Source organism: Perca flavescens, chromosome 11 (assembly GCF_004354835.1).
Source record: "Perca flavescens isolate YP-PL-M2 chromosome 11, PFLA_1.0, whole genome shotgun sequence".
Lineage (NCBI taxonomy): Eukaryota > Metazoa > Chordata > Actinopteri > Perciformes > Percidae > Perca > Perca flavescens.
In genome coordinates this window covers 6,482,016-6,494,688 of record NC_041341.1, presented here as the reverse complement: position 1 = coordinate 6,494,688, position 12,673 = coordinate 6,482,016, and the positions used below count along the sequence as shown (strand labels likewise).

The window sequence follows — 12,673 nt, the reverse complement described above, 5'->3', positions numbered from 1 at the left end:
TTTGTGGGGATGAAAGCGTGCTCCCTTTTTAAGGCTATGAACCACAAAACAATTTGTTGGGTGTTTTAGAGTTATTTTACAGTGCATATTAGCTGTCTGCCTGCCCTGTAGCGCGAGTGGAATGGACGTGCTGTGGCTGCCTGCTTATCTGTCAAATGGGAACCCGGCTTCACTGATTTATCGCAGACAGTCAGTCGATGTATTTCAGGACAGGAGCCTCGGAGTCGATCAATTCCTACTCTCTCCTCCTTGTCATTCATCACACTGATTGAAAGCCTTGATAATGGCGATACATAAGCAAAATCAAATATTCACATTCTACTCGTGTCGCCTTTTGTTTTTTAGACAATGTCGGGGTGTGTCCATCACTTTGATTGAAATACCTCAACAAATATTGGATGAGTTATATATTTCGTTCCGTTCCAGACAGTAAACAGCAGCACATGAAAAAAGATGCATGCGCCCAATCCATCAGTCCTTCACCCAAATCAACACAAAGCCAAGCTAAAGTGAAGCCGATGCTGAAGCTCCTTAAAGCTGCGTTCTCTCTAACTTCCAGCAGGGGGCGACTCCACCGGCTCCAAATAGAAGTCTGTGAGAAAATGAGCCTACTTCTCTCTTGATTTCATTAGACTCTACGGTGCACGTAGAGTCTAATGGATCTTTTCCATTACATGGTACCTGCTCGACTCGCCTCGACTCTACTCGCCTTTTTTGGTTTTCCGTTACGAAAAAAAGTACCTTGTACTTTTTTTTAGTACCACTTCAGTCGAGCTTCCGAGTGAGCTGAGGCGATACCAAAAGGTGACGGGAAAGCGACGGACGGGGGTGTCCTCATGGATGTATTAAGAGAACTGGATCCGGTGTTCAGGTGAAGCCCCGTACGTTCCAATGAGAATGCTCAAAAGTGCATAAAGCAAACACGGAGCTCGGCTCTTCCGCGTTCTTGGCCCATGACGTCACGATGGACACGCGCACTAGCAACAATTTGTTTGTGTTGTCTTAGCATTGTGTTTTCGTTGTTCCCGATGTCATCACTATGTCTGTAGTAAGTCTGTAGGCATAATCTTAATACGGCCATGCTAGCTAACCCTGATGTTAGCAACTAGCTAGCTAGCCGATAGCCCCGCCAGTTTGGTAAACGCTAATGACGTTACATCCACGTAACAGGCTTTACAACATACATACATCCCTCGGATGTATCATAACTTCATAAGATAATACCATGGACGTATTAGAACACGTGGTGAATTACAACCATTATCTAAAACCATTATTACAGCTAGCTACATGAGCTCGGGAGAACAGTCATTGCTCGCGTCCATTATGCGCGTTCATCATTCCCAATTTAATAATTCTGGATTCGCTTCAAGTGAATGTTAAAATGTTAAAAACGTGACGTTTTAAACAAGGACCCTTCCAGTGTTCGGGCTGGTAGGTTGATATACCCCGAAACAAATTATCAGCTGAAATATAGACGTTTCTTTCAATGTCTATGTAAAAAGTCTTTCTGGGCCATGGGGTGCAGTACCACCGTTATCCGCTAAGCCCATGTTGGCTTTTAGAAATGGCGCTCTTAAAAACTTTAAAAACCCACCGTTTTTAAATAGTTTGGCTAGCTGTGTTTTTTTGTTGTTGCTGCCTCCAGATTCATTTGAAACTAGATATGTCTTCTGGCTGTGACAACAACACACCTTCCACGTTGTGTGTATGTGTGTTTACTGCGGCGCCGACCTGACAACCAGCCACGCGGTACTAAAATGTGCAACGGAAAACGGACGCACAGTGCGTCGAGTCGAGCAGGTACCATGTAATGGAAAAACGCCAAAACTATGTTACACAGGCTCTGTATTCTGCTCCGTCTCCTTTTAAAAACTCACTCGCCCCCCCCTCCATGAAGTACAGCTGAGCTGACGGTGCGTACAAACTATATCCCAACATCGGGCCTACTATACAGCCAACTCCAAAAACCGGCGATGAAAGAAGTAGGTCTATCTAAATATCTGTGTGAATGCGTGCATATAAACTAATGTTATTTATATAGTGCAACCAATTAGGGCTGCTCCCTCTTAGTTGATTAGTCAACTTAGTCTTAGTCAACTTAGATTTCTTTAGTCGATTAGTCATGTTTTATGCTTTTTCATGCTGAATGACTTATTTCCAAGAAAAGTACGAGCACATCTTTGGTAAACACGAGAATTAAGGGTTGACATTTTGCCTAATAGATATCACCGTGAAACCTACTTTGATTACTTTCATCAAGGCAATTATTTGTTGTATTACACGTTTTCTGAAACGTTGTGTTTAAATATGCAAAGGAGGCATTATCTTATTCAATATATGCATTCTTTTGCATGACTCTTTGCGGAGAAATTCAGATTTACAGATCTGTCGATTAAATCAACTAATCGATTAGTCGATACAATTGAATGAGTGTTAGTCGACTCAGAATTTCTTCAATCGAACACAGCCCTGCAACCAATGTAAATTATACATTATTATAAATACACGTATAATCAAAATGTCTGTTAAAACAAGGAGCTTGACGCACCAAGATCTGTTTTCTAGATGACAATGTATGTTTATTTTAAAACAACCACAAGTAGATTAAGTGTTCATAAACCGCATAACGGACAAAAAAAAAGCCTAAGTGCCACAAAGTAACAGACTATGCAAAATCTTTCTTTTCCAACAGCATGTGACAAATTCTGAAAAGTCACTGACTATATGTTTCTTTATAATAGGCCTACATGCATCACAATCATACTAGGCTAAATATAGGCTGCCAGCTGGGTCTGCACAGCGGCAGGAAAAAGATGCAGAGGTGTAAGACACCGTGTCTCTACCTTACGGTGATTTCGGTACACCAGGCGTAGATTTGCGCTCCGGAGTTCGGCTGATAAACTCATGCCATGAGACCCTGACTATCCAGATCATCCAAAATGTCTTTGTGGACCTTAAGCAGTGCAATGAGTGAAAGTCTCTAGTTTAAAATTACTAAAGTGATCCCTCTCTTCATCCCACACCCCAAACATGACATGCAAAATGTCGTGGAAAAAAACAACACTGTCGCACTAAATGCTTGCTCTTGGGGGGGATTTGCTGGAATTGTGGGGTCTTTGTAAATTATAGAGTGTGGTCTAGACCTACTTTATCTGTAAAGTGTCTCGAGATAACTCTTGTTATGATTTGATACTATAAATAAAATTGAATTGAAAATTGAATTTATAAGCTATAATGTTATTGTCATTGCAGTTTTAAAGCTTCGCCAGTTTTATAGCTTCGTGCTGCAGCACCCCCACTTCCCGCGCATATGCCTCAACATGTTCTCGGAGGTTGTCCGTGTTTTCGTCTTAAAACTTTGACCCTCCCGCTGTGTGTTTTCACTTCATCGACGTTAAATGGAACATTTATGTCGCCTAGAAATGTCTTGTTCAGCGTTCTGCCAGCCAAGCTAGTGTTAGCTACAGTAACTTAAGGGAAAGTTTGCAGATTTTCTGTTCTCTCGTTCGTGCAGATGAATGGCGGCAGTACCCAGCTTACCCGACGGTAAATCTCCGTTGGATGACTCGCTTCAGAAGGGTTGAAAATCTGCAACTTTCCCTCTTTAGCGTTTCGCTTACATCACAAAACTGGCGATGTCCAAATTGCCAAACTTGAGGCTTCAAAACAGCAGTCCACAACCCAATGGGTCCATTATTATTACAGTCTATGGTAGGCCTACAGCCTCACAAAGTCGCTCTGGATGTAAATGCTTAAGGCCCTTACTTCTCGCTTAAAATGTTTTCAGAAACACGTTTCAGTGAACTATTTTCGTAAATTACGAGGTTGTATTTCGAATAAGCCGCCATTATCAGTCAGCTGGAGAAGCCAGACCCACTCATTTCTGGCTTTTCTGCCGACGGTTGGCTGTCGGGTTGGTGTGTCAGGGCCTTCAATGACCCCATGGTAATGTCTAAATTAAACCTGGTGTGTTTTCAAAGCCTGTTGAATACAGTGCTGCATTCAAATGCAAATATACTCATTGTGACTGGAGATCTGTCCTCTGACACCACGAAGTAGAGTTTTTGGAGTTGTGATAAAGGAGATGAGACCAAAATACATCATACAAAGAATCAAGTAAACAAGAATAGCACATAAACATCAAGACTAATTCTTACAAAAAATATTAAATAACATACACACATATAAAGAAAAAGAGGTACAATTAAACATAAAATCACATTTAGTTATACACACACACACACACACACACACACACACACACACACACACACACACACACAGAGAAAAGTATTTTGGTGATGACAAACGACTTGAAGAACGACACCTACTGCAGAATGGAAATAAGTGTACAACATTTGAAAGTTAGTGAGAGCCCTTTTTTGATGCTTTGAATAGTCTAGGTTAGAATAGTCTAGGTTAGAAGAGTCTAGGTTAGAATAGTCTAGGTTAGAAGAGTCTAGGTTAGAATAGTCTAGGTTAGAAGAGTCTAGGTTAGAAGAGTCTAGGTTAGAAGAGTCTAGGTTAGAATAGTCTAGGTTAGAACAGTCTAGGTTAGAAGAGTCTAGGTTAGAAGAGTTTAGGTTAGAAGAGTCTAGGTTAGAAGAGTCTAGGTTAGAAGAGTCTAGGTTAGAATAGTCTAGGTTAGAACAGTCTAGGTTAGAATAGTCTAGGTTAGAATAGTCTAGGTTAGAACAGTCTAGGTTAGAATAGTCTAGGTTAGAACAGTCTAGGTTAGAATAGTCTAGGTTAGAATAGTCTAGGTTAGAACAGTCTAGGTTAGAATAGTCTAGGTTAGAACAGTCTAGGTTAGAATAGTCTAGGTTAGAAGAGTCTAGAGACTGAGCAGGTACTAAAAAAAGTACCTGTTAGCAGGTACCAGGTACTTTTTTTCGTAATGGAAAACCAAAAAAGGCGAGTAGAGTCGAGGCGAGGCGAGTAGGTACCATGTAATGGAAAAGCGCCAAAACAAACGCCCCCCCAAGGGCACCTCAACGCCCCCCTTTCCAAAATATTGCTCCAACGCCCCCCATCATCTTCTGAACGCCCCCTGGGGGCCGGTACCGCCCCGTTGAGAAACACTGCTCTACAGTTTACACAAGTTTACTTGTTGTTGTTGTTGTTGTTGTTTAACAGTCTAAGTGACTTGAGGAGAGATTTTAGTTCTATGAGAAAAGGTGAACAATTAGAAAGTGAGTTAGAGAATTTACGTACTCTTGTGAATGTAAAATTTGGCATTTAGAATACTGAAATTAATAAAATATTCAAGAGCACCTGAATTATCATATCTGCTTTTTATTTATTTATTTTTAAATTTAGAATTCAGTTTACAAAAATTAAACACAAATAAGTGCAAATAATATAATATGAAAGTATATTAAACAGAAACAAATAAAAATGAAAGTAATATTTTAAACAGACACAAATAAAAATGAAAGTAATATTTTAAACAGAAACAAATGAAAAGATACATAAGTAAAGAAGTGACAGACTTGCAAACTTCATTAATGAAATTATCTATTTGTGGTTGTGTTATGTTATCATTTGAACCAGTCAAGTGACATCATGTCCTTATGGAAATGTGCCCCGGCGAGGCCCCTCCCTGTCCCGGTGACATCAGCTGGAGCTCGGCTGCTTTCCTCCAGGAGAACACGGTGAATCCGCACACACACACACACACACACACATCCAGCAGCAGCACCACCACCGCCACCGGGAGAGCTCGACGGAAAACGGCGCCTGCTCGGCTATTATCGCTGTCTTCATGGGTCGAAACAAGCCTTCTTCTCTGCCAGGTAAGGCTGCAATTTCACCTCGTCTTCATTTTGCTCGGTGTTTTTAAAGAAAACCCGTCTTTTTTTTGCGTTCGCAACTTGGAAGAAGTGTTGTGGGAAAATGTTTGAGCCGCTCCACCTGGGAGCGACGGTTTTCATCCTGAGTGAGCTGCAACTTTTCACTGTGGGAAATCCATGTAAAGTCATGGGACGTGTACTGTATTTAGGCGAGGAAAACGACGGTTAATCGACAACAAACTGGTCTGCTGTGGATTTTCGAGAGTCTTTCCAAGTCCTGAAAATACCCGGACTTTAACGGTTATAAGCTCCATGTCTTTTTTCTTCTTCTTTCTGTCTCGCTGTTTGAATCCTTTCTGTGGTTGTAACCAATGGTTGTAACTGACATCGTACCTGCTGTTAAAACTACAGTAACGGTTGTTTGCAGTGGCTTTTTGCTACATCAATGTTGCTAAAAAGTCTTTTCAAATCCGTCATTTCAAGTTTTTAAAACCAAGCCGAAAGGAATCTGAAGAGTCAAAGCTGTGATACATGTCATATGTTCAGCTGTAGCTGTGTTATAACCAGTGAAAGCTGTGATAAATAATCCAGATATATTCAGCTGTAGCTGTGTTATAACCTGATGACGGTTAAGCCTCAACTGCATCGTAACGTTACATTCTCTAAAACTACAGTAACGTTAGCGGCTGTTGCAGCTCCTTTTTGCTACGTCAATGTTGTTCAAAAAAGTCTTTTTTAATCCGTTGTTTCGAGTTTAAAACCAAGCCGAATGGAAACTAAAGAGTCAACGCTGGGATACATGTCAGATGTTCAGCCGTAGCTCTTTTGTAACCTGGTAATTTTTAAAGTCTCTCCGTAAATGCTACATAATGAACACGGGGCTCTGCCTGTAGCTGAGTGGGGCTGTGGACTACACCGCACACCGGTTGCCATGGCATTAAAGAACTCCGCTGATTTCTAGCGAGGGGGTTTGACGTCATCCTCTTTATCGGCGGTGGTAGTCTACGTGATACGCAGGTATACGCAGTATACCCACTATGGAAGCTCCAGGATTTCCATATACCCACTTAAAAATGCTCTATGACACGCAACAACATACTTTCCATTATATTTTTGCTATATTTTGAATTGTCATCTGTGTTTTTCTTCTTCGCATAGGCTAAATGGGTGCATAAAAGTGTATCCGAATGCAGGAAATTAAGTCTGTGATGCTGAAAATAACCCTGGGGGAGGACCAACAGAGGACCCCCCCCCAAAGGCAGATTCTGGCCCATATATATATACCAATATATTTATATACAGTAGGCCTACAGTATACCCACTACCATACATTATGGTGCGTTCCAGACAACCCGTAACTCGTGTTTTCACCACCTTCTGCCCGTGAAAGTGCCCCGGAACGACAATCAAACCGGTAACTTACTACTCGTGAACTCGTACCGGATGGTTGTACTCCCAGTTACAGTTTTTGACGTCACACACACACACACATAAACAACAATGGCGACCCCCGTTGATGCTGTACAGACGCCGTTTATTAACAGCGATAAGTAGAAATAAATGGACATAAATAGGCAACGTAAAGTAACCTAGACAGCTAATGTCAACGTTAGGTAGCCGCTAGCTAACGCTAGCTAGAAAGGTTTGTGGTGAGTTTGCCTGGAACAGCTAATGTTTTTTGACACTATGATGGAAATAAAGCTGACACTTTATAAATCACAGTGATAACGACTAACCATGACACAATGTTCTAACATTCAGCAAGTTTAGTTGCCTACATTTCAATTTGGGTTCTAATCTGAGCCACGAAATGACCAGCTTCTTTGGGGACTACCAACGTTAAACTTCACAACCGCACTCCTGCTCTCCCTCTGACAGATCAGATAGAGACTCAGCCAAAGGCGGGAGTCTGGCACAACCTCCTCTGATTGGCCGACAGTTTCTCTTAACCATTTCCTGGATGGGGTTACATGTGCATAGCAGCGGCGAGAGCAACCCAGGATATGTTTCAAGCCCTTTGAATCTGTGATTGTTTGTCCTCTGTCACTAACAGACACGTTTGCAAACTCTAACTTAAAGCACTAAATTTGATTTAAAAAATTTTTTATATCAAATTATTAGAATTTTTAGTAACCTGACTCCGCCAGATGGATCGCTTTGCATTTGCTCGGCCTACCCATCTGGGAACTTTCCATTGGAGAACTTTTGGGAAGGGGCCAAAAATCCTGGTTAGCTGATTGGATAAACCATCTGTCTATCACCACCTATAGTTGGTGATAGACGGGCCAAATCAACCAATCAGATCAAACTCTTGCCGAAACCAGTCGGGAGAAGAGCAGAAACATCTTCTCCTCCGAGAAAAGCCTCCAGTGCCGCTTTTTTGCTCTTCTTTCAATGAAGGAATACTTTCTAATTCGGATAAAACTTGCTGCGATAGCTACGCTCCTCTCATCCGTGGAAGCTGTGACACCTAAACCCGCCTCAAAACCAACGCTGATTGGTCGGTCGTTTGGCGAACGGCTCCAAATCTTGTCTATCTCAAGATGCCAGGCTGATCTGGGAGTGGAAAACTGGAGCTCGCCAGATCAGGAAGCTCTCACGAGGCTACATTTTTATGGGGGCTGAGATGAAATTTAAAAGGGGTCCAAAATCGCCCCGAACTGTGGGAGCCATCAGCCAAAAATAAACACATACCGGAAAATGAGGAATGATGCAAATTAGAGCTGATATTGAACAGAAAATCGATTAACAGAAAAAATTGATTGTTTTGTAAAGAGTTTTGATAGTCGATTTTATTTATTTTTTAAAGCAAAAAAACAAAACCCATCTCTTGTCCTAGCTTCTCCAATGTGAATATTTGCGGATTTTATTACTCTTCTATGTTTCTGACATGAATACCTTTTTAGGTTTTAAACAATTGAAGGTGTCATCCTGGAAACTTTACTGGACATTTTTCATTTCATTTTAAGGACCGTTTGATTGAAAAAAATTTTTAGAAAATAACCTGTACATGAATGGATAATGAAAGCAATAATTTGCTGCAGGCATAACTAAAATAGTAACAAGTTGCTGAGCTCATAATTTTGGCTCATATCTCTGAACCGATACAGGATTTCAAGACGGTAAAACACAATCCATGTTTTTTGTTAAATGTCTCTCAAATGAGGTTATTGAAGAGATATGACAACAACGCTGAATGTACTACAATATAGTATTATACTGAAGTAGAATCATAGCCTAAAGTTAACTGATGCATAGAGGAGTGGTGGATATATAATAATAAGACAAAAAGAGATTCATCTTAGGTGTTCGGGGTTGTTATATCTAGGCCTAATGATTCATTTATATTTCACACGAGCAGTGACTACATATCCATGGCCCTCTTCTTTCATATATTAAATTAGATAATGTAGCTTGAAATAATGAATGGCACCAAAGACTAAAAGAGGCTTTGTGATGGCCTAGATTGATTAAAAGCTGCTGTCTTATTTATTATACATTAGATGAGTGGCCACAGACGGTTGGTTAGTTTCGCTAGTTCCTGGCCCTTTAAAACACCAAAGTCACACAATAACACTGACTCACCGATGGAGGCAGCGGTAGATAGGACTGGGTACCGAATTCAATACTTTTTAGGCACAGCCAATCAGCAAGCAGCATGCTTCTACCGAGATCTAATACTGTCTGTGATTGGCTGTCGCGTAAACAAAACGTTCTTAGCAACAAAAAATAAAGAAAGCCTTTGACAGTAACTTTCTCGATTAAGGTTTTTTTTTTTTATACTTGCCCAAAGTCAAGTTTTACTGGCCGCTGTACAAAAAGAAACAGGGAAAAAGCCTTGGAAAACAACGTCAAAAAATATTGAAAAAAAGAAAAAACATTTAGAAAAAGCGTCAAAAATGTAAACAAAAACGTCCAAAAATGTCGAAAAAATTTCAACCGTTGAAAGCATCGAAAGTTAATGCTGGGTATCGTTCAATATCGTTCGATCCGGTGCCAATTTCCATACCTCAGTTTCGATGCCGGTTCCTAACGATGATTTTTTTTCGATACCATATGTTTTAAAATCCATTTCAGCATCAACAAAAATACCTTAAACACAAAGCTTTTATTTTCCACCTTAATTGTGAATCAAAACTGTTATCAAAATGTAAAAAAACATTATTAAAAGTGCCTTGCTTTGCAACCTCAGCCTGTCAGTCAGCCATCAGGGCAGAGAAACCGACAAGGCCTTTTGATGAAGAGTTATGTAAAGATCTTATCTCGTCCATCTTGCATTTTTCGTTGCTTCACACTGGATGATACTGTGAGATCATATTTAGTTCTCCTTTGGCAGATTGTTGTCTTTCTCGCTCCAGATTCACTCCCTTCTCTCAGGCATTTATCAGACGTTTCTAACAACCACTCGCTCAATACACCAACTACAGCATCATGGTTCACTGCAATGTAGATTTAAAGTGCTCATATTATGCTTTTTGGGCTTTTCCCCTTTCCTTTATTGTGTTATATATCTTTTTTTGTGCAGGTTATAGGTTTACAAAGTGAAAAAGCCCAAAGTCCCCCCCAAAGGGACTCACCATCTCCAACAGAAAACACTGTTCACAAACTGCTCCAAACAGCTCTACTGTAGTCCAGCCTTTACTTCACCCTCATACTCTGCTTCTGACTGGCTAGTAGTCCTTACCTAGGTACTGTCAGGGCACGCCCTCATACTCTGCTTCTGACTGGCTAGTAGTCCTTACCTAGGTACTGAGTTTGTGCGACTCCCAACAAAGATGGACTTTTGTCCACAACTCAAAGCTATTCAGCTCACTGTCATGGAGGAGAGAAGAAACTACAACAATATTCACATTTAACAAGGTGACACCACACATGTTTCACTATTTCTTCATAATCTTTGCAGCTCTAATGATGTTAATGTTGCGTCTGTAACTGCAGGTCGGTGGGAAAATACCCAGAATTTGACTTAACGTTGAGCAATCTAAACACCAGCTGCAACGTCCGTATTCGGACTGTTTGAGTCTCTCACTGGGATGAACCAGTTTGCTGAGCGCCGGCTTACTCAAGAAATTGTTTTTCAATTTAGAAAAATGCAATTTTTGTGTCTCTTTGTGGGTTTTTTTCCATCTCTTTGGTCATGTGTGTTTCCATTGTGGTTGTTTTGGGGTCTCTGTGGTCATTTGGCGTCTTTTTGTAGTCGGTTTGTGTCCCTTTGTTGTAGGTTTGCCTCGCTTTTTCACCATATCTGGGTCTAAAACGTTGGAGAAGATAATTAAATACGTAATGCTCAAAAAGCTTATAGACAAAACTTCAAGCTAAAGAAGTCCAACTACAGTCATAAGATATGAGAAAAGTTCTTTAGTTACATTCATTTGGCAAAACGTCTCGGGTACTGCACCTAAACCTTATAATGGCACGGAGAACCCTGCAGTAGGGCTGGACAATATATCAATATTACATCGATATATGAGGCTGGATATTAGGGCTGCCCTCCACTAAAGAAATTCTTAGTCGACTAACACTTCTAGGATTTAGTCGACTAATCGATTAGTTGATTTAATTGACAGAGCTGTGCTCTTTGAGAGGTGGTTAAGACTAGAAAAGCACAATATAAATGTAGTTAATTAACCATCTGTAAAACTGAGTTTCTCCACAATTAATCCTGCAAAAGCACCACTTTAAATCTTGTGTTTACCAGAAATGTGCTCAGAAGTTTCTTGGAAATGAGTAATTAAGCATGAATAAGCATAAAAAATGACTAATCGACTAAAGAAATCTTAGTCGACTAAGACCAAAACGACCGATTAGTCGACTAAGAGGTGGCAGCCCTACTGGATATCATCTTAAATTCTGGATAACATAATACCGTGATATGACATAAGTGTCTTTTCCTGGTTGTAAAGGCTGCATTACAGTAAAGTGATGTCATTTTCTGACCTTACCAGACTGTTGTAACAGTTTTATCCACATTACTGATGATTATTTATCAAAACTCTCATTGTGTGAATATTTTGTGAAAGCACCTAAAGTCAGCCCTACAATATCGCCGCAATATCGATATCGATGTATTTAATAAACAAAAATAAGATGTTTTTTATCACTTTCTGAGCTAAACCTCTACTTTCTACATCCCTGCACGGCCCGAGGACCCGATGTTGGGTCACAGCAGCACATGAATAGACGTCATTGTTTGAATGAATGCATGTGATTTCAGATAAGCACCCCCTCCCCCCCCCCCTCCTCCTCCCCCTCTCCAGGGGTGAACGTGCGTCTTCTGGTGTCTCTGCCACTCAGTTCCAGCTGATTACGGAACGAGTTATGACAGGGAGGGCACGGCTGTAGTTGGTGTCAGACGGGTACCCCACCCACCCCCCCCTTGTGCCTCGCCTCGCTCTAGCCTGCGGCCCGGGCCACCGCTGGCAACTTCCACTCATCAGGGACTGGAGCCAGTTATTTAGGGTCTGGAAAGACAAGAAAAAATGGAATCATGTATGTAGGGAATTTTTTTGTGTGACTATTTTTAACCCTCTGACATTTTGTTTTTAAATTCACCTTTTAAGGGTATTTGCATATAACCGATCCCTGTGTGTTCCATATCAACATGTTCAGAACAAACTCAGCTTTCTGTATAGGGTGAGGCCCGTGTTTGTTCCAGAGCAAATTGGAAAGAGGTGGGCTAATTCGGCGCTAAAGATGAAATGTTGAAGCAGGCTTTTTTGAAATTTCTCCAATCTCTTGAGAAAACAGACCTACACTTCCAAAAGTCTTGGGTTCACAAAAGTAGCGTAATCTATGAATAATATACAGTAGTAGTAGTAGTAGTAGTACCGTGGACGGGGGCTCCATCATTCCTGTTTCCAGCAGAACAGAGTGAAAGC

The 12,673-nt window shown here is 40.8% G+C and overlaps 1 protein-coding gene across 2 annotated transcripts in view; it reads left to right on the top strand.

Annotated features, from left to right (window-relative positions):
• The first annotated feature begins 5,601 nt into the window (after positions 1-5,601).
• The window catches only part of LOC114564077 (SH3 domain-binding protein 4), a 56,810-nt gene continuing 49,738 nt past the window's right edge, over positions 5,602-12,673 (top strand). Inside the window, exon 1 of one of the 2 annotated variants that reach the window (XM_028591234.1) lies at positions 5,602-5,657. The gene's annotated coding sequence lies outside the window, so the exon portion shown is untranslated. Of the gene's footprint in view, positions 5,799-12,673 lie in introns of both variants that reach the window. The other variant, XM_028591233.1, reaches the window with a different exon arrangement.